A 21,680-nucleotide genomic window follows, 5' to 3' on the forward strand; every position below is an offset into this window, starting at 1 on the left:
TGCATCGTCTCGCTAGTAGATGTTTTAGTGGTTTGTCAGCATTTGAAATTGAACTAATTACCCTCTGTCTGACTTGACTCTAGATGTATGTTTCACTGTTTCTAAGGGTTCTTTAAATTTCTTAGTTCGAAGATGCAAAAAAATAGCAAATGTGGTTTGAAGGCCGATTTTTTATTTTGACAAATAATCACATTGTATACTATTCTTCACCAGTAAACAAGAGCAAAAAGTTTTATTGTAATAATTTTCGCATTGACTGAGAACCATTAACGCGAGTTATTGCACCAAAGATGCATTTAACTTAAAATTTTATTTTCCTAATGAACTTTAAATATAATTAAAATATGTTATATTTCAGAATTAAGAGCAAGTTTTAAAATTTATCAAATTATAACGAACATTTCAATAATACCGTAGATTTGTTTTGAGATATTAAATTTAGCCAAAATCAACTGTAAGAATGAAACGTTTTGTCGTTACGCTGAAAAAAAAACCATGCTCGGTTTTTGTCACTTTTGCGTAATTTATTCTAGGAAACAAAGTATTTTCAGCTTCATCAACTTTGGAGATTTCATAAACTTTGAAGAATATTTCAGAATTATTAAAGCCAAATTGACCTTTGGGTATCATGTTAGGATACCCAATTTTAAGTCGAATCTATATAAGAATTTCACTGAAAAGATTATCGACTTTTGGACAAGGAAATACATTTTATATCAGAGAAATGCGTCTCCAACGCTAAGCAAAATTCGCATTCGTATTTTAAAGATATGAAATCTTTGGCCTCACGACAATATTTTTTTCAGTGTACTTAATTTTTACATATATAAAACAATTTTTTTTCAGTATGTCACTACGAACAACTTAAAAAGTTTTCAAAATAACGACACAATATATTTCATTCTAAGCCAAAGCAATGTCAAACTATTTTCAACCATTCATTCCCGATTCAAATCATTTTTCCCATTCACTTCGATAGTACACCAATGGAATACATATAAAAATCTAAACACATCGAACCAATCTTTACACTTGCAATGGTTCATTGTGGTGGTTTCGGCGAAGCAATTTTCCTGGCATAGGTAAAAAAAAAAAACAAACTGCCTCAGACATGTGTTCATTAAGCCGTGCTATATTTTACAAGATTTATGTCATACCCAAGTCGTTTGTGATGTCTTCATTTTCGCTTCCTGTTGAATGTTACAAGCATTCCTTAACATGTCTTAAAAAAAATGAGCGAAGACAATGGGGGAGAAATGAAAATAAAAAGAGAATTTCTACAACTCCATTCTGTTATATGCCACTACAAAAACAGGCAAATTCTAAAAAGATGTCGAGTCGACCGCTTGAAACTGATGGAATTTTGACATTTTAATATCGCATGGTTCTTTCACTGGCAAGTATTACTTTTACAAAATAACTCTTTATCCTTATTAATTTGACTTTAACTTTAAAGTAGTGAACAAACTCACCTGTTCTATTTATAGCTGTTAAGTTGGCAATTGCACTCTCGTACAAAATTATTTTGTAGTTGAAGCAAAACACTTCACATTCACTGTAATCCACTTATTGGTTGTTGGGAGTTTTGTTTTTTTTTTTATATCTGTTTATTATTTATTGCTTGTTTTGTTTTGGGTTTATTTGCGGATCGTTTTTGTATTCACTATGTCACAGATCACATTTCACTTCACAGTCTCGTGGTGCACACTAAAAACAAAAGGAAGTTCTTGTAATTTCTTGATACGATATGGTTCACACATGCATGTTCGAAAAAACTGCAGTCTAAAATATGCAAGAATTTTGTTTTTATTCGTATTTCTTGGGCCAATAGAATGAGATGAATTTGTTCCGTTATCCATGGCGTATTAGTGACAATGCTAGACCACCATGGTTCGTGCAGTTTGTTTACAAACGAAAAAAACAAAAGCAAAATCTCACCCTGTGTGTGCGTTGGTTGGCTCTGTTTTCACGTATATTAGATAGAAGTGTGAATGTGTGTGTGTGCTTACAAGATTTTTAGGCTATTTAGTTGCCGGTGCCGGTTTCGTGTCCTCCTCGGTGTATGGCCTAGCACACGTTCAGAATACGAATGTAAGTGTTGTCAACAAATGCAAGTGCATTTATGTAAAGGCGAGTTAACAGCGTTACTGTTAGGAGTGTAACAGAATGTTACAGGATACGATTGGGTGGCGGGGCGATTGCTTACCAAGATAGTCGGATGGCTGGCTGGCTGTCTGGCCGACAGACTGGGTGGTTTGGCTGGTTGCTAGCCAGTGTGCGGCTGTCGTCTCTGTGTAATGTGATGAAACGACACAAACATCAAAGGAAACGACGACTAAAAGAAAAGCAACCAAGGAACAAAAAAAAACAGACACAAAAGCAAACAAACAATAAAGTAAAGGATTAAATAAAACTGAATAGCGCGCACTCACACATACACACTCACATTTGTACACCGCACTTAGCCATACATAAATAGACACAACACGCGCGCTCTTACAAACACACACACACACTTGGCCACAATCATATGCATTCAAGCAAACCCACGGCCAGACAAACACTCACGCACGCACAGACATTTTGTGATTTCATTTGGTTTAGTTGCGATAATAAAGTTTTTTTTTTTGTTTTTATAACGACTGCAAGAAGGACGATTTAACGGTTTTCTTGTTTTCAAATGAAGCGATTCCGTTGGCTTTATTACAACACCTTTTGTTGGGAGCGGCTTTATGCCACAGCACAGGTCCTTGCCAGCCAAACACTAGGCGGTACTTTGATGTAAAATGGGACTCTATACTTCTTTAATTATCATCGAATAACTCACTAACATTTGTATCGGCATCCAACAACGTGAAGTATTACACGCACACACACACACATATATATACAAATACAATGTTACTTTACTGTTGCACTTGCCACTACGCCTTACATGACCGTTATATTCGTCTAAGGTTCATGACATTTAAAGTAGGAAATTTTTTCAGCATTACTTGTTCACTGAATAACTACTCTGTTTTTGTGTTTATTTTATTTTCGTTTTATTGAAGCTATTTCGATTAAATTGGCACATTAGACAAACGGCAAATCGGACAACAACGTAATGTCTAAATCACTAATGACGGCGGCTGGCGCTGTCTTGAGAGTTGTTGACGGATATGATAGCGGTGGCGACTGTCGTTGCCTTGGCTCATGTCCATTTTGCACATAAATATTAGAAATTCTTCTTGGAGCAAATTTAAAGTCCATTTCAAAAAATTTCCACAACAATATGGGTGCTTTTCACAATGCCTTTTAGGCAAGATTCAAGCGAGCGGAGGTCCTTGCAGCAGGAAGCTTGGTTAACAACTAAATTGCTGTGTGTGCAGTTGCCAATGTGGAAAAGGACCCAAAATGGAACTGGCAGTGCATGCACAATTCAGATTTGGTAGATTTCACGAGGCTCTGTTGGCGAAAACAGAGAACGTCAGGCCAAAAAGGGCAGCAAACAACAGAATGTAAGTGCACAGTGTGCGTGGGTATGTGTTTGCATACGACTGCAGCTACTGCACATGGCTTTTACGGAATTTTTTCCCGAACAAATAACTTGGACTTTGGCTGTTGGTGTATGCGATTGTGTGTTTGTGTGGCAGAGACTAAAACCGATGCCACTCACTCTTATTGTTGGCATTTCTGGAACAAACTCACACACAGCAACATACTACACGGAATTGGACACAGACAGTCGAGACGATGGAAATTCAACTCCCTAAATGTTAACACTATCTTGGTATTGGTGCGACAAACCCTTTTTTATGGTCTCTAATGTCTGTGCATGTGGGCAAATTTTCCCGTTACGAAATGTCATTCTCTCTGTCTGTCTGCCTCTCTGCGGTTTTATGTTATGGAAATAGGATTTTGGTTGATTTTGATATTGCAACACATCTACTGACACCAAAAACCCTAAAAGCAAACGTTTCTGCAATCACCCAAAGAGAGTGCAGCCACGTAGGCAGTAAGGAAATGCAATCAATGCATCATATAAAATATTCTCAATCCCTCTCTCTGCTTGGGTATAATCCTCTCGTGCTCTCTTTTTGACACAGTGCCAAAATGTTAAGTAACACCAGACGGGGACATTTTCGCAATGAAAAGTAAATTGTCAAACTTGTCTAGTAAACATTATAAAGCACATCACATCAACCCCCTCCCCCACTACATAGACGTCTATATTTGCTGCTATCATCTTTCATTGAGAAACTTGCTCTCATTCTCTCTTAACTCTTGTCCTAAATTCTCTCATACTATTTTCCCGAGCCTATACGAAGTGAGTCGGTGGTTTCTTTAGGCTCATGGTTTTTACAATAGGCAATATTTTCTCGAATAGAAAGATTTCTAAAAAAGAAAATGTAAGCATGATATAGAATAAGAGAATTGATAACAAAGTCATTATTCGTATAGAAGTTGATGAGCTCTGTCTTTTCGTCTATACACTTAGAAAAACAGCAGCAACGACAAATTGTTTACAAAAGGACAAAGTAACATAAAAGTGTTTTCAACTTTATGTCAAACATAGCTGTAATTCAATAAACAAATAGAATTAAAAGTTAACTAAATATCCCCTCTTACGGAAACGTACACTCGTACACAGTAAAAAGTTTTACTGGGAATGTATTGTTTGCTTTATGCCTTACAATGATTGTATTTATATGGCAACTCGTGCAATTTGATCTAAAGGCTAGTATTAAGTTTGCATTATTGGAAATTTGGGCTTTAGTGTTTCTCAGACCTATAACGAGATGTGTCGAATATGGTTTATACAGTTCATTCCCGAGTCTCTTGGTTTACTGTCCAATAAACCTGAACCATATAGTAGTCTTTGATCTGCCAAAAAACGTTCCTACCAGAAATCTTGATTTTATACCCCATAAAATATATACTGATCGGCTTAAAATCACCTCCTAAGTCGTTCTCGTAAAACAATGAACTTACTGCCGGTAAAGTTGTCTTAAGGGCCACATCATGGTCATTTTTGTTACCATTTAAGAAAAAATATCATTAAGTTTTATAAAATGGAACTGACTGGTATGAACAAATTTTGAATACGTGTAAGTAAAAATTTCGTTACTGGCACGAAAAAATTACCAAATCTTTGTAATTTCAAACTATATAGGAGTACACCACTATAAGTAAAATTTTTAACTAATTTTAAAGAGTCGCGTGAACTGCAAAATTTGAAAAAAAAATGTAATTTGAATTAACTGGTTAGAAATGCGCTTAACTACATTGAAGTTCAAAATTTGCCATAAATTACGAGCTACTTTTTTTCAGTGTGTAAAGCTATTACGCAAACTATATAAATTGTAAAGACAGTCGTTAGGTTATCCGGTGTAGTTTATGGTACTATATACTCAAACCTATGGGTACACGCAAAAAAAATAATTCTTTCCTCCCAAACGAAAGTTTAGACAAACAAGGTTCGTTTCTCACTTGCTTTTCGCTGTAAGGAAGTGTATTTGGAAGAAAAGTATATACTTTTTGTGATAAAAGTTTATTCTTTTGCTGGATGTAAAAACAATTTCATAAAGACAACCTCAAAAAAAACATTGTTTTCTTGCTAATTGCATTTTCCCTCACATTTTTTTTATAAATTTTTAACGTTTTTTTACCTTTCGCCTGGACGGAGAATCGAACCGCGGACCATGCACTTTGTAAGCCAACACACTAACCACTGAGCTATGTACCTGTTATGGTCATCAATAGATAAATATCCATATAAGTTATATTTATATAGCATAGCTTGCGGCGCCCACGAACCGAAAAAACAAAGTTTATTTAGCAGAAACAAATATTTAGTTTGGCACCGTGGAGCAGTGGTTGCTACGTCCGACTTGCATGCCAAGGGTCGTGGGTTCGATCCCTGCTTCGACCGAAGCAAACGAATTTTTTTGGTGATAAAAGTTTAAAATTTTCTAATCAATTCAAAAAACTCTAACAAAAGAAAAACGTTTTCTGTACACGTTTTCCAAACGTTTTTTTTTGCATGTATGGCTTCCAGAGACATGTTTGCAATTAAATAAAAAAAGTTTCTTTTTGGGTTGCTCTTTATTTAAATATTGCTTGATTTTTATGTGAACTTAATTTTTGTATTCATTCTTGAGAACTTAAATACATTAAAATACAAAATATCAATCATATCAATATTTGTTGTTAGCTTTCTAAGTTAAATATATTTGCTATCACATTTGAAAGTTTTTGCACGAAAATAACTTTGAAATTTAAATATATATCTTCGATTGAATTTTAAATTTTATTATTATTTATATTAGCATTTTTTTCTATTTATCCCGTATATTACAATTAAATTTTTTTTTCTAATTTTATTATTACTTATTTTGTTTATGGGTACACGCAAAAAATAAGTTTTTCCTCCCAAACGAAATTTTAGACAAACAAAGATCGTTTCTCTTTTGCTTTTCGTTGTAAGGAAGTTTATTTGGAAGAAAAGCATATATTTTTGTGATAAACGTTTATTATTTTTCAGGATGTAAAAACAATTTCATAAAGACTAACCCAAAAAAAAAACAATCTTTTCTGGCTAATTGCATTTTCTTTCACATCTTTCTCTCTTCCCCGAGATTTTTTAGTTCTTAGCACATTTTTCTGTAATACAAACAATGTAGAAAAAATTATTCGATTTTATAAATACAATTTGTAGGCCAACACACTATCAACTGGGCTACGAAGTCAGAAAAGAATAGTGCTAGATGTAAACGAAATGGACTGTGTTTTTGGTTCAACAATAATTTTTTATTGAAAAAATAAAAATTTTGTAACAAACTAATTTCCAACTATTTTCAATCGTTTTTTGTCTTTGCGTTTATGTGTTTTACTCTTTGAATATCATGCGCTACTTTCAACTGATATTAATATTTTAAGTAATTAAATCTAGTTGTCGAATGAAGACTGTTATTTTAAAATAATAGTTTTTCCTATATTCTATAATTTTTGTTTTTAAGATCAAAATGTAAACATTTTATTGCATAGAGAACATTCCTATACTCTAAGTATACGAATTAGAGTAACTCACGAGTGAGCCAAGAGTCATGCCGATGGCAACGGCGTGAGTATGCGTGATTAATCAACCAAATGTCGGGCGTGAGTCATTAAAATAACCTATTCGTGAGTGTGCGTGATAAACGAAATTCTCAAAAATATGCTCACGAAATGATTGCGCTCGCGAGTCAAAGTTGCTAAAAATTTTAGCGACATCTATCATGTTAAGAGTCTACTAGCGTTTATCAATTATGCACGTCGCCCAGGTAAATTACTCGTATAATTCTAAGATTTTCCCTATATCTAAATACACCCAGAGAAGGAATAAGATCACCTCAAACATGTTTTAAGAGAAAAATTTTATTTTTGGATGGTGACCATGTAACATGGTTTTCGCAACCATGTTATTTTCTCGGAAATCATGTATCTGATTTCGGCAAACAGGTTATATTTGACGAGAAACTAATATTTTAGTGACAAACGTGTTACATGGTCACCATACAAAAATAACATTTTGCTCTTGAAACATGGTTGAGGTGATCATATTCCTTCTCTGTGTGTACGATTACCACATAATTCATGCCAATTAACGTTTTTTAACTCGCATTTACGCACTCCTAAACGTAAACTTCAAACGTAACATACGACTCAATGATGAGTCACTGCAATAGTTTTGAATGAGGAGATTTTTCGTGTGTAACAGCATTTATGACGATGCGTGTGCGTGAGTCTTTAAAAGATTTTCATGCATGAACAAACTTTTTCTGATCGTGACTGTGCGTGAGACTTTACAAGTTTTTCTGGGTGAGTGTGTGAGGGTAAATATTTTCTGCCGTGTTTGTACGTGAGTCAAATATTACGCATGTGCACACTTCTAATATGAATGTACAAATTAAAAAAAAATTGAAAAAACTCTTGAACTGAGCTGTTAACATCGATATAAACTTTTCTGAGTGTATTTATAAAATGCGCCATAACAGCAAAACTTTATATATTTTCAGTTGAATATGAAAATAAGACAAAATCAGTCAAATATGAGCAGAAAATAGAATTTGCTGGGTGTACTTAGCAAATGCAGATGTTTTCAAATATGAACAGTAAATTTTTCTGTGTGTACGTTATTTACGTTACTTCGATGTAATATTGAGATAATGGTCTATTTTATCGAATCTTACTGAAGTGGGCTCGTTTATTGAACACCATCACTTGTGAAGTTACAAAACGTAGAGATGTCACTATAAAATCTGTAGTGAAAATGTTAATGATTTAAATTAGATTGGAAATTTGTTGACCATTTTACATCCCATTACATCAATGAATGCATTGTCCGTTAAAGGAATTGAAATTTCTACTTAGATTACAGCTCTTACTTGCGGAATAGCTTATCTGACAGTGGATGTATGCGTAGTTAATTTTGGATCAGTGCCAACTATCCAGAGGAAACTATTATGCGTTAAGAACACCCCTTGCTCATATATGAAACTGTGATATCTGTCCACCCCAGATCTCATTATTATTGACATTATTTTGTCATACAACATTGAACATGCCGGAAGTTGTCACTGTTGCACATACCTTACACTCAGACTGGCAGACAGACGGTATGATTTCAAGTGTGCAGCAAGGCGCATGCTATTGGATGAGTTCTCCCAATACTCGTACATTGGTGCATAATACTCTTTGGAATTTGAAATTCTCTTATGGGAGATTCGCCTCTCTCTCTCTCTCTCTCTCTCACTGCCACCAAAGACAGTAAGTATAAGTCGTATGAAGCACATTCCTACATATGGACGTTCATAGCATTTAACCTTTTCTGCAAGCCATAACTCTCGACCATCTTCAATTGACGGGTCGGGCTTTTGATGTTGTTATTGCTTTGTGTGTTGCACAAAGGAAGATATAAGGATGTGTGGAATGCAGAACTGACACGTGCACGCACACACTTACACCTCTACTAAGCACACTCACATTCACAAAGTTTGCACAAGGCCAAACATTTTAATCTCTCTGCCAGTCATTGATGTGCGTAGTTGTGTATGTGTGTCCATCGATTATTTTGCTTGTTCAGTTGATTGTTAAGTTCCTTACTGCTGTTGTCTCAGCTTGCGGCTGTTGCTGCCACTGTTGCTACTTTAGCCTACTTGTGATAGCGGTGACGATGGTGGCTATTCTATCTCCTTAGATATCATCTGAGGATTGTGTCTAATGTTACCATCATCATCTCAATTCTTTCGTTTATTTATCAAACTAGCAGAATTACCAGAATAACGGTGACAGTAACTGACTACAGTTGTTTTTCTATGTTACACGTTAAATTCATTGATATGAATGAATACATACAGCTGAATGGTCAGTTGCAGAGATGAGTACGTTTAAACATATTTTAGATATGTATGTATGCACACATACACCCTCAAAAATATCACAATTGTAACATATACTCCCAAAGTCATTTTGCTTCAAATATACATATATATTTTCAAAATTTTCTGAAAACAAACTATTGTTTGTGTCGTGCAAACGTAAAAAACTTTGCTCGAAATATATACATTTTCAAGGATCCAAGGCTTAACATCCAGTTCATAAACATTAGTTTTCTCGTTCTACAATGTCCTAAAATTTCTTGTATTTGACTACAAATAAAAATATATGTTTTTAATATATATTACATTTGTTTATATACAATTTATATACCAATTAGCAATTCTCTTAAACTAGTATAACATGTTTGGGACATACATGTTACTAACGAATGCAAGCACATTTATCCACAACAAAAAATATATCTTTCGTAATCTATCTCCGTCGCCTTCATAATATGTTTTATGTGTTCTCTATCGATTACTTTGACATTTCTAAATATATGATCAGCCCATACATGTCTTGAGAGCAAAATGTTATTTTTGGACGGGAACATTTTTGGCGGAAAAATTTTGTTTTCTGGACAAACATAATTGAATTTTCACTTCAAATGAAACCTGTTACATTTTCAAATCAAATGAAACCTTTTACATTTTCAAATCAAATGAAACCTTTATCATTTCAAATTAAACTTTTCAAATCAAATGAATCTTTTGTAATTTTTTATGAAATTTTGACCCATATTTTAATTCGAAATCATACTTAAGATCATGGATGATTGGGGTATAATTACTATGTACGTATGAAACGCCAAGGAGGAAACAAATTCTATTCCACAAGAAAACATAAAATGAAAATTTTCAAACACAAAACTGAATGATAAAATAGTATCATTTGTGATTTTCTTTTCATGGTAAAATTTTTTTTTGGAAGAACATCAAAAATTTTTGGAGTGTGCTTGTATGTGGAATATAAATTATTTTAAATTTTCTTGCGAAAAAATGACATTATTAGATGACGATTAGTGATAGTGACTTTAATATATATATATATATATATATATATATATATATATATATATATATATATATATATATATATATATATATATATATATATATATATATATATATATATATATATATATATATATATATATATATATATATATATATATATATATATGTTTGTCCAAAAGTACTTCCAATGTTTCCTCGCTGGACGTTGTCCAATTGCCCTCCGATGTTTTAACGAAACCTGGAGCTGAGTTAGTGGTCATCTTGTCCCAATCCTCCGGAGCTCTGGTGGATTTTGCTTTACTAAAGAGCTTCCTGTAAGATTTCCTCGTATTAACTCCGTAGACCACCATGGCGATCGATTTTTACCCCTTGGCTTTCCTCAAGAGCATGCAGCTTTCAGTGATATGTTGAAAGGCCTTGAAATCCGCTTCACGGCTTGTTCGATATTCTGCATTTGCGTCACATCCCACACGCACAGAAAAACCATGTTTGGACATGGTTGCCGCATCCATTTAATGCTTATCAAGAGCATGTAATTGCCGCGAAAACCATGTATTTTGTCTTTGTAAAAATAGTTTTCGACCGGAGAAAAATGTATGGTGGCAATAAGCATTTGAATGGTTCTCAAATATCGCAAACATGTTCTACCATTTAAATGATAGAATTTGAGACCATTAAATGGTCGGGAAAATCATGTACCTGACCATTCAATTTTTTTTTACTTTTTTACAGGGAAAAAAGTATTTTTATAGGTTAAGTATAGACATGGCTAGAACCATTACATGGCCATAAAGACCATTTACATTTTTTTCGTGACCATTTAATTTTTTAACTTTTTTGCAGCGAAAAGAATTTTATAAAAACATTGAGCAGGTACACAATTTTCATTTTGCGCGTCAGTCGTGTGTTGATTGTTTCTTGGAATGGACGGAGAATACGGATTTACTGTGTTTTGTGTTAATTTATTTATTCATAAGTGGCACGTGGTTTTATGTGATCACAAAAAAGGAAAGTGTAATTGAAAAATATACCTGTTTTTTGTTCATTCATTTTTATTTGCAGTTACATGGTGTCTGCGTTTGTACATTTGATGGGCACACGATGTAAATATGGAATGATTACTTATTGTTGAAATTGAAATAAAATAGTGTGTGTAAAAATATGTGATGTTTGACATTATAAATACAAACAAACAATGAATTAGTTTATAAATAAATAAAAACAAATAAATAAAGTTAATTTTGTGTTTTCTTTTCTCAAGTGGCGTCCTTTTTTCGACGATGAAAAAAGTTTTTTCATAAAGATCAAAACATTTTAGGTTGTGGCCATGTTCTTGTAACTAGAAGAAAAACATTTTGAATGAATACCATAACATTTTAAATCGTGACCATTGTCTTTTCATTCAAACAAAATTCTTTTTATCAATATAATAACATTTTAGATGAGGACAATTACATTTTTCTTAGAGCCATGTTCACTGAGCCAACACGGTTGCAGGTTAAAATGTTACATGGTCGCCGCAAAAATAGCTCCTATCATATTATTTTGCTCTTCGAATATGATTGTGACAATTATGTTTCTTCTCTGCGTGTACTGCAGTAAGTTCGGCCGGGCCGAATCTTAAATACCCACCACCATGAATCAAATATAATAGTTTACTTTGAAAACACTTCGTCGTACCGGGTTGATAATAAATTGAATTTCAGCGGGTTTGATGACAAATATTCTCCGAAGCAAATCAGTTCAACCAGTACGCTTCCCGAAGATAAATTTAAAGATTCTACCTATGAAGACTAGATTAGATTCTGGATTTATAAGAGCTAATTTTGTTCGATTAAAAATTCGGATTAATTTTCTCTAAACGAAAATACTTTGTACGAAAGAGGAATTTCGTTTGTCTAAAATTTCATTCCGTAGGAAATTTTTTTTATGGGTGTACCCTCAAGAAGTGAAATCGACCTATATCGATGCCTTACCAAATGGACCGGTAAAAATAAATGCGATACACTTTTTTGAGGGTCTAAAATACCAGTATATTTACATTTTCTGGCAAATCGGATAAAAACTACGGTTTCTAGAAGCCCAAGGAGTTATATCGGGAGATCGCTCTATGTGGGAGCTATACCAAAACATGGACCAATACTCACCATTTTCGACACACCTCTTAATGGTTCTCAAATACCTCTAGAATTACAATTTCAGACAAATTGGGTAAAAACTTCGAATTCTAGAAGCGCAAGAAGTAAAATCGGGAGATCGGTCTATATGGGGGCTACACCGAAACATGGATCGATACACTCTATTTTCGGCACACCTATTTGTGGTCCTAAAATAACTCTAGATTCTCAATTTCAGGCAAATCGGATAGACCGATACGGTTTCTAGACGCCCAAGATGGAAAATCGGGAGATCAGTCTATATTGGGGCTATACCAAAACATGGACCAATACGGACCATTTTCGATAAAACTCTTTATGGTCCCAAAATACCTCTAGATTTCCATTTTCAGGCAAAACGGATAGTAAATACAGTTTCTTGAAGCCCAAGAAGTAAAATAGGGAGTTCGGTCTATATGGGGGCTATACTAAAACTTGGACCGATAGGCACCATTTTCGGCACAGGTTTTTATGGTCCTAAAATACCTCTAGATTTTCAATTTCAGGCAAATTGGATAAATTTTTATAAGCACAAGACCCCAAATCGGGAGGTCGGTTTATATGGGGGCTATTCAAAACTTGGACCGATATAACCTATCTTCGAACGTGACCTGCCTGCAAACAAAAAACGAATCTGTGCCAAATTTCAGGACGAAACCCCATTATTGAAGGTTGTAGCGTGATTACAACAAACAGACCGACAGACGGACATGTTTATATCGTCTTATAATTTCTCCCTGATCAAAAATATATATATTTTATATAGTCAGAAATCGATATTTCGATGTGTTACAAACGGAGTGACAAACTTTTTATACGCCCACCACCATTCTATGGGGGTGGTTACAAAAATAAAGTTAGAAAATTGGATTATCGTGTCAGTTTTGGCACCACACATGTACAATTTTCGTGTGGTATCACACTTAAAAGGTGTTCTGGCCAACACTATACACCGTCATAGACCTGAAAAATGTACACGAACATTTCGTTTGTGTAGGCTTAGTGTACAGCCATCGTATGCAAAGTTAGAAGTTTTTATAACACATAAATAACAGATTCTGAAACTTTAATATGTTTTTTATAAATATTTGCAAATTCTATTGGGAAATTCACTTATAAAGGGTGATTCTTTTGAGGTTAGGATTTTCATGCATTAGTATTTGACAGATCACGTGGGATTTCAGACATGGTGTCAAAGAGAAAGATGCTCAGTATGCTTTGACATTTCATCATGAATAGACTTACTAACGAGCAACGCTTGCAAATCATTGAATTTTATTACCAAAATCAGTGTTCGGTTCGAAATGTGTTTCGCGCTTTACGTCCGATTTATGGTCTACATAATCGACCAAGTGAGCAAACAATTAATGCGATTGTGACCAAGTTTCGCACTCAGTTTACTTTATTGGACATTAAACCAACCACACGAATGCGTACAGTGCGTACAGAAGAGAATATTGCGTCTGTTTCTGAGAGTGTTGCTGAAGACCGTGAAATGTCGATTCGTCGCCGTTCGCAGCAATTGGGTTTGTGTTATTCGACCACATGGAAGATTTTACGCAAAGATCTTGGTGTAAAACCGTATAAAATACAGCTCGTGCAAGAACTGAAGCCGAACGATCTGCCACAACGTCGAATTTTCAGTGAATGGGCCCTAGAAAAGTTGGCAGAAAATCCGCTTTTTTATCGACAAATTTTGTTCAGCGATGAGGCTCATTTCTGGTTGAATGGCTACGTAAATAAGCAAAATTGCCGCATTTGGAGTGAAGAGCAACCAGAAGCCGTTCAAGAACTGCCCATGCATCCCGAAAAATGCACTGTTTGGTGTGGTTTGTACGTTGGTGGAATCATTGGACCGTATTTTTTCAAAGATGCTGTTGGACGCAACGTTACGGTGAATGGCGATCGCTATCGTTCGATGCTAACAAACTTTTTGTTGCCAAAAATGGAAGAACTGAACTTGGTTGACATGTGGTTTCAACAAGATGGCCCTACATGCCACACAGCTCGCGATTCTATGGCCATTTTGAGGGAAAACTTCGGAGAACAATTCATCTCAAGAAATGGACCGGTAAGTTGGCCACCAAGATCATGCGATTTGACGCCTTTAGACTATTTTTTGTGGGGCTACGTCAAGTCTAAAGTCTACAGAAATAAGCCAGCAACTATTCCAGCTTTGGAAGACAACATTTCCGAAGAAATTCGGGCTATTCCGGCCGAAATGCTCGAAAAAGTTGCCCAAAATTGGACTTTCCGAATGGACCACCTAAGACGCAGCCGCGGTCAACATTTAAATGAAATTATCTTCAAAAAGTAAATGTCATGGACCAATCTAACGTTTCAAATAAAGAACCGATGAGATTTTGCAAATGTTATGCGTTTTTTTTTTTTTTAAAGTTATCAAGCTCTTAACAAATCACCCTTTATATGGCAGAAACCACGATTTTAAAACTCCATCTAAAATTTGAACTGAAATTTCCGCTGATTGGTGTATACATTTTGGGGTTGCATAGACCAAGAAAATATAGAGACATACCTTGATAATTCACCATGGTTTTGTTTATTTGCAGTGCGCAGTCATTCCACTCAATTGCGCAGTCAAGTGACTCAATTTGTTTTTGGAAAACGAGAATTACCATACAAATCAGTCAATTTGCATTACAAAAAAGGTGTGGATGTATAGAATTTTACATGTTTTTCCAATATTTGGTGTTTCGTCAAAAGAACAAAGGAAAGAAAACAAATTAAAGCCAAATTAAAAAATCACTCAATTGCAGACGAAAAAGAGCCCTCTACGGTGTGCAGACAAACTACAGCGCTGTGAATTCACTTTCGTTGTCTATACCTTCCTTGGTCTATCATTCAATGTTAACGACACCAAAGCAAGAAAATTAATCAAGAAACATTTATACGGTAAAATTCAGTATATGCTGCAAAGGATCTTGAATAGGTTCAACTAAGTTTTCTTTTTATTTTATTCATTTTTGTTGTATTAAGGCGTGTTTTACTAAAAGCTTCCTTATTTAATGAAGCCCGCCTAAAGGCGGGATTGGGCATTAGAGGGTTAATATGACAATTAAATCATGAGATAAATCTGTTGAGATAATTCACTTTTATTTTTTGTAACATTCTAAACGTATCGTACTAAATATATATTTGTGTTATCGATCGATTACACAAGGGAACAATGATTCTATTGATTAAGAACTGAATATTGATTTTAAGGTTATTTGGGAAGCTGAATCCAAATCTGCGCTTGTTTTTTTTTCTATCAATGAACAGTTATGTTCATTGGAATAAGTTGAAAACGGTTCACCATATTAAATTTAAAAAAATCCGAAACTCCCAAACAATGTCCCCTTTAAGCCGTGCTTACATTGTTTTTTAATTTTCCAAGTAGTTTTAGAGATATCGTTCAAGTTATGAAAAAAATTACAAAATTTTAACAACAACAAAAAATTGTTTTTAAAAATTCCTAAAAATAAAAAATGGGACAAAAATCACAGTTTTGGACTAGAAACAGTTAGTTAAATATATTTCGAATAAAATGAACTTTATTTCATTACAATCGGTGCACAACTTTTGATTTTGTTCACGATTTACTGAATAGGTATAAATCGCGATTTTCATACAAAAATAACATTTTCTAATGTGTAAGGGCTTTACTTCGGCTTCAGGACAATATTTATTGAAAAAATCGATTCAGATTTAGTATCAATTGATTTTCGCAAATATGAGCAGATTACGTTTATTCGTTAGTCGATCTAGTTCCAATTGGATATACAATAATACTTTAATATGCCTACACTCAATAAAAAAGTGAACTCTCTATTTCATTAAAGCCAATTTAGCTTTATTTTAGTTCATGGAATTCTTATGTTTGGAGAAAGTTTCGGTTACTTTAATAATACGTTCGTACGTTAGTTAAATGAACCAAAAAACTGGAAAAAATCATACACAAATTAAGCATAAAGATTTACTAAATTCGTATTTCTCACAAAATAGTTCATTATTTCTTTAAATTTGTAAATTTTTCAACAAATGCGTCCATCATGAACTTCGCATGTCACTAAAGACATTCTTGCAATTTTGAACTCCAATTTTTTCCTTCAAACTACAAAACTTTCTTTGTCAAATGAAAAAAATTATTTATGTCTAGTAAATTTTCTTGAATTTGTCGAAAAATATTTACTTATTTTTGTGATACCAGCATTTAGTTAAATTTTTCTAAAAAGATTCAAAACTTTCTAAAATTAGCCAAAAAGTTTCTTCCTGGTGGTTCACTGATTTTTTAGGGTACTAATCTTGCAAAATATCTGCCAAATCGGTTCAGAATATGTTCATATAACCAGCATTCTTAGGGTTCACCAAAAACTGCAAGATTTCCCAAAATAGGCAAAAAGAAAATTTGCCCTACTGGAAGTAACGGAGAATATGTCCATAAGTCAATGGGACCCCTCTATGTTTGGACGTTTTCAGCTATCTAGTCAAGGTACAAAAAGTCAGCAGATTTAACGACGATGTGAAAAAATTTTGAGAATTGTTAAAGTAAAGTTGTCCTTCATCCAACAAAATTTTATTCCATGTAACGATACCAATTTCTAAGTAAAATCACTTAACTCAAAGGGCAAAACGACTTCATTGAAAAGTTTATCGATCATTGGACAAGGAACAAAAAAAAAACTTTACATCCGAGAAAATGCTTCTTCTATAGTAAGCATGTGATAGATATTTATCTGAGAACTAGCATCGATTCAAGAATGCTCTCGAAACGACAACATGCACCCAGAAAACAGTAAGCCCTTCTTTAAGTTGACATGAACTTATTTTGAAGAAAGTTGAAGTTCGTATAGCGCCAAAGACATTTTTATTTTTTTTAAAGATGTGATTTCCGTAGAAATTAAGAAGAATGCGTTCTATATTTTAGTTAATATTTTCCTATATTTATGGACTATAGAATAAAAAACTTAACTGAATTGAATTAACTGAATTGAATTCAGCATCGACTGGCCTTAAAATATTAGTTTATTATTCCACTATTTCCAATTTCCATGTAATGTTATCAACTGTAAAACGTAGATTTTTGCAACTTCTACCTTCCAGCTTTAATAACTTGCTAACGATTTTGTCCTCCTTTTATAATTTCCATACCTACAAATATAAAAAAAAATCATAAACCATTGATGTTTCACAAAAGGTTACACTGAAAAAAAAGTGAACCCACCAGGAAGTAAACTTTCGGTTAATTTTAAAAAATTTTAACATTTTTAGAAAATTTTAACTAAACAGTATTACAAACGCTGGCATCACGCCGATATCACAAAAAAAGTAAATATTTTTCGATAAATTCAAGAAAATTTATTAGACATAATTAATTTTTTTACTTGTTAAAGAAAATTTTGTTGTTTGAAGAAAAAAATTGGAGTTCAAAATTGCAAGAATGTCTTTAGTGACATACGAAGTTCATGTTGGGCACATTTGTAGTAAATGTTACGAATTTAAAGATATAATGAACTATTTTGTGAGAAACACGAATTTAGTAAATGTTTATGCTTAATTTGTGTATAATTTTTTCCCGTTTTTAGTTAATTTAACTAACTTACGCAAAAAATTATTAGAGTAAAGGAAAGTTTCCCCAAACATAATAATTCCATGAACTAAAAAAAAGTTAAATTGGCTTTATTGAAATAGAGAGTTCACTTTTTTTAGTGTAGCGTCACTGAATGTTACCTGATAATTGAAGATTCCAAAATGAAGACGATGAAACATTCTGTTGGTGTTTTCTTTCTTTATACACCATAACGCTCATTGATATGTTAGACTTATTGTTTATTTATGTTCTATACACAGAAAAAAAAGTGTCTCGTAAATTTAAGAAGATTTTTACAATAATTTATTACAAGAATTTTCCAGAATTTTAGTTCATTTTTCGTATCTTCAACGAAAATTAACTACTCGGAAGGAAATTTTACAAATTCTATGTAGCAATCGTTTAGTTCATGGCCTACAAAATACGATGGAAATTTTCTTAAAAAATGTCTTAACTGGTAGTTAAAAATTCGTTTGTCATGCTATAAAACTACTTGTGAAATGTAAAGTACTTTCTAAATAATAAGTGCACTTTACGATAAGATTTTTTTGTATGAGAAAATATTTTTTTACGAAAAATGAACTTGAAAGTGGATAGCAATTTCTTACTGACAATTCCTATAGTTAATAATTGTTGGTAAAAAATTACCCAATGAAATATTTTTAGTTCACATGTAATTAAATTTATAGACATTTTCGTCAAAAATGGTAAATAACATTTCATGAAAATTTTGCAAATTTTAAGTTAAACGTTTCATCGTTCATAAACTGGTGTGCCTTTACGAATATTATTCTTAGAGTAAATTGTCAGCAGATGCGATGAACTAATGCATAGTACAGAGATGATTAATGTAAAGATGATGTTACTTGAGTTTTGTTGTATATACATGAGCGTGGGGTTGTTTTTATTTTTGTTCATTTAGTGGTTTGTGTGTGTGTGTGTTTGTTATTCGCGGATGTTTTATTTGGTTGGATGAGGTGTCGTTTTCAATAAAGGCACATGTGTTTTTGTTGTTGTTGGTTTTGTTTGGCATGCTTCAGTTGTATAGTTGTCGTTGGCATGGGCTGTTGCATCTTTTAAGCAGGTATGCAACAAGGGAATATAAAGGCATGGAATATTTTGGATTTTTGAGACATATATTGGTGTTTGTTTATTAAACCTTTTAAATTAAAGTTATTAATATTTTATCGATAGTTTAGAAAAAAGTTATTAAGAATATTTAGGACAATGTGTTGACATTGAAAGTTTATTGAAATTATTATTATTCTATGTAAAATATTAATATTCAATTCCAGATGAATTTGGAAAATTTTTGTTATATAGTTTATTCATAAATTGGTAAGTATTTTTTTAATATGACTATTTTTTAAAAAGAATATTTTTTATGTATATTATTATTTGTTAATTATTATTTTTTTTTTTTTTGGAAACCAGTTTAATGTTTTTCTTTGTTGTAAAAGCAATATTTAATTTCAGAGCAACTCCAGATGGATTCGAACAAATTTAAAAAATAGAGAATTGGTAAGTTTTCTTTTAAAATTGGCTTTATTTCAACTAGAATATTTACGTTTTTGTGACCTTTTTATCATCAAAATTACAGAGTTTTAAACCTTATTTTAGTATTTCTTTCATCAAATTTTTTGGAAACCAATGTAATATGTTTAACGCAGGTTAGGTTAGGTGGCAGCCCGATGTATCAGGCTCACTTAGGCTATTCAGTCCATTGTGATACCACATTGGTGAACTTCTCTCTTATCACTGAGTGCTGCCCGATTCAATATTAAGCTCAATGACAATGTAAAAACAAATATTTAATTTCAGAATAACCCTTAAAAATTTGGACAAATTTTTAGTACTCCTTTGCCTGTAATTTAATAGTGAATTGGTAAGGATTCTTTAACTTTCTTTTAACCCTGGACAGTCATCCTTATTTTTTGTACATTAACATCATCCTTCGTCATTTTGACTACGGCTGATTTCAAGACGCTATAATTTTCACCGTGAGCGAAAAAGTGAACGAAACTTGAATTTATTTTCTTATTCAATTTGGTTTTAAGTAGTATAAAACAAAAATTCATAAAACGGTCGAATTAGTATAACTTAAATTTACCATTTCCCAATAGACTAAAATGCATTTTGAATCGAAAATTAACTTACGTGTCGTCATTTTGACGAATGATGATTTTCTGGGTTTATCAAGAATATTTGGTTTTTTATGCATATTATTATTTTTTCATTAGATTTTTTGAAAACCTATTTAATAATTTTATTTAATGTAAAAAATAAATATTTAATTTCAGAGTAACTCAGCGTACAATTTAATAGAGAATTGGTAAGTTTTATATTAAAACGTTGGCTTTCTTTCAACTAAAATATTTATTTTATTATATCCTTCACATCGATAACAACACAGTTTTATGAGTTTATATAGAATACTTCATTATTTCTCTAATTGTTTCAGGTACAAATTTTATGAGACACGTTTTCCAAAGCAAAGTTGAATTCCTTACACCATTTGATAAAATGCCCCAAATATGGTAAGTTACAAGCTAAAATGAACAATTAAAAATTATATTTACATGGTGTTAATTTTTAACAATTTTCATTATTGTTTCCATTTTTTCCAGCAAGATATGTGAAAAAATTACATACGATGAATAAAAAAAGGATAGGTCAAAATGTCCAAACAGCGAGTTCAAGTGAACTACTCTCTGTTCCACGTGGTCATAATTTTTATTCACAAAAAACATTGTATTAAGAACTTTCATCATAAGTTTTTATAATAAAGTACTTTTGCTTAAAGATAGTTTAATTTTAATGTATGAAAATTTTCATAATAGTAAAACGGTTTGTTGTTCCTTTAATTATTTAATTTCTCTGTACTGTGGAATGATTGATTTAAAAATAGTTTAGTCGTCGACATTTTAAGGAGACTGTTAACCACTTTTTATTATCGGGTTTCCCAAAAAATAAGCAGGTAAACCAAAATAATACTGACTTTTTAACTTGGTAGGAGTATTTAATCTTATGGTGTTGTAAAACTGAACTAAAATATAATGATATAGATGAACCAAAATTTAAGAGAATTATAAACTAGACAAGTTGAAAAAAATCTTAAGGGCTAAATCATGGTCAATATTACTACAGTTTAGTTCATTTTGCAATGGAAAAGGGTTCACTGTTTTTTCAGTGTAATTTCAAAAAAGAAAAGTTTACTCACTAATTAAAAAAAAAAACAAATATTTTATATATTTTATTTGTTATTTATTATATATTTTTTTTAACACTCTCTGTATAACATAGCAACACGATTCCAACTACAACAACAACATACACGCACAGAAAAAACATGTTTGGACATGGTTGCCGCATCCATTTAATGCTTATCTAGAGTATGTAATTGTCGCGAAAACCACGTATTTTGTCTTTTTAAAAAATAATTTTCGAGCGGAGCAAAATATATGTTGGCAATAAGCATTTAAATGGTTCCCAGATGCCGCAAACATGTCCTATTAT

The 21,680-nt window shown here is 32.7% G+C and overlaps 1 protein-coding gene across 7 annotated transcripts in view; it reads right to left on the bottom strand.

The window, feature by feature from the left end:
* fru (sex determination protein fruitless) overlaps positions 1–3,330 on the bottom strand; it is a 1,011,467-nt gene extending 1,008,137 nt beyond the window's left edge. For 5 of the 7 annotated variants that reach the window (XM_075291195.1, XM_075291193.1, XM_075291192.1 and 2 more), the window contains exons 1-2: positions 2,832–3,330; positions 1,473–1,707 (exon numbers count right to left, since the gene is read on the bottom strand). The gene's annotated coding sequence lies outside the window, so the exon portion shown is untranslated. Of the gene's footprint in view, positions 1–1,472; positions 1,708–1,938; positions 2,068–2,831 lie in introns of those variants that run through there. The other 2 variants (XM_075291181.1, XM_075291180.1) reach the window with 2 other exon arrangements.
* Positions 3,331–21,680: the final 18,350 nt, after the last annotated feature.

Source organism: Haematobia irritans, chromosome 1 (genome assembly GCF_050003625.1).
Source record: "Haematobia irritans isolate KBUSLIRL chromosome 1, ASM5000362v1, whole genome shotgun sequence".
In the NCBI taxonomy this organism is placed as follows: domain Eukaryota; kingdom Metazoa; phylum Arthropoda; class Insecta; order Diptera; family Muscidae; genus Haematobia; species Haematobia irritans.